Genomic DNA, 687 nt, shown 5'->3' with positions numbered 1-687 from the left:
TGGTGGAACGGATAAGCTTAGCATAAGAGCCCACACTGACGAGACAATTGTAAATTCTTGCTGTGGTAGTCCGGCTTCATAGTGACGAGTTGGAGAGAATTGAGAGCCACGAACAACGTTTGCGTCGTACGTGGAGCTCAACACCATTGTGCAATGCATTAAGGTGCTTGAGACTGGGTTAGTGCAGCGCCATCAAGTCAAGTACGGCTGTCCACGCATTCACGGCCTTGAGTAAGACCTTAGAACGGCCAGCCGAACGAGATGGTCATTGTTTTACGTCGTTCATTCAAATTATAGTTGCATTTACAAGCTCCATTCTTCCCCAAATGAGACGCTTCATTGCGCCGATCCAGCATCAAGGTTACATGAATCAATCGTTACTAAGTGCGAGGTATAAATTGTGAGGAGCAAAAAAAAAAGACTCAAGTCGCAGAAAAGCACGTGCAAAGTCTATGACACCACTTCGTCAGACCCTATCCACTTAAGTACGAGTGCAAACGTTTCTTTTCTTCACTTCAGGATCTGCCAGCTTGATGAAAGATGTTGAAGTTATTCTGTGTCATCGTTGGTATGGCGGGGAGCGCCTTTCCCGTTACTATTGACGAGAATGAGACGGTGGGAGACTTGAAGAAGCTGATAAAGACGGAGAGGATGTAACAGATTTCCGCCGATGAGCTGCAGCTCTTC

This window comes from Plasmopara halstedii (assembly GCF_900000015.1).
Source record: "Plasmopara halstedii genome assembly, contig: Scaffold_42, whole genome shotgun sequence".
In the NCBI taxonomy this organism is placed as follows: Eukaryota; Oomycota; class Peronosporomycetes; order Peronosporales; family Peronosporaceae; genus Plasmopara; species Plasmopara halstedii.
This window is presented reverse-complemented; position numbering follows the sequence as displayed.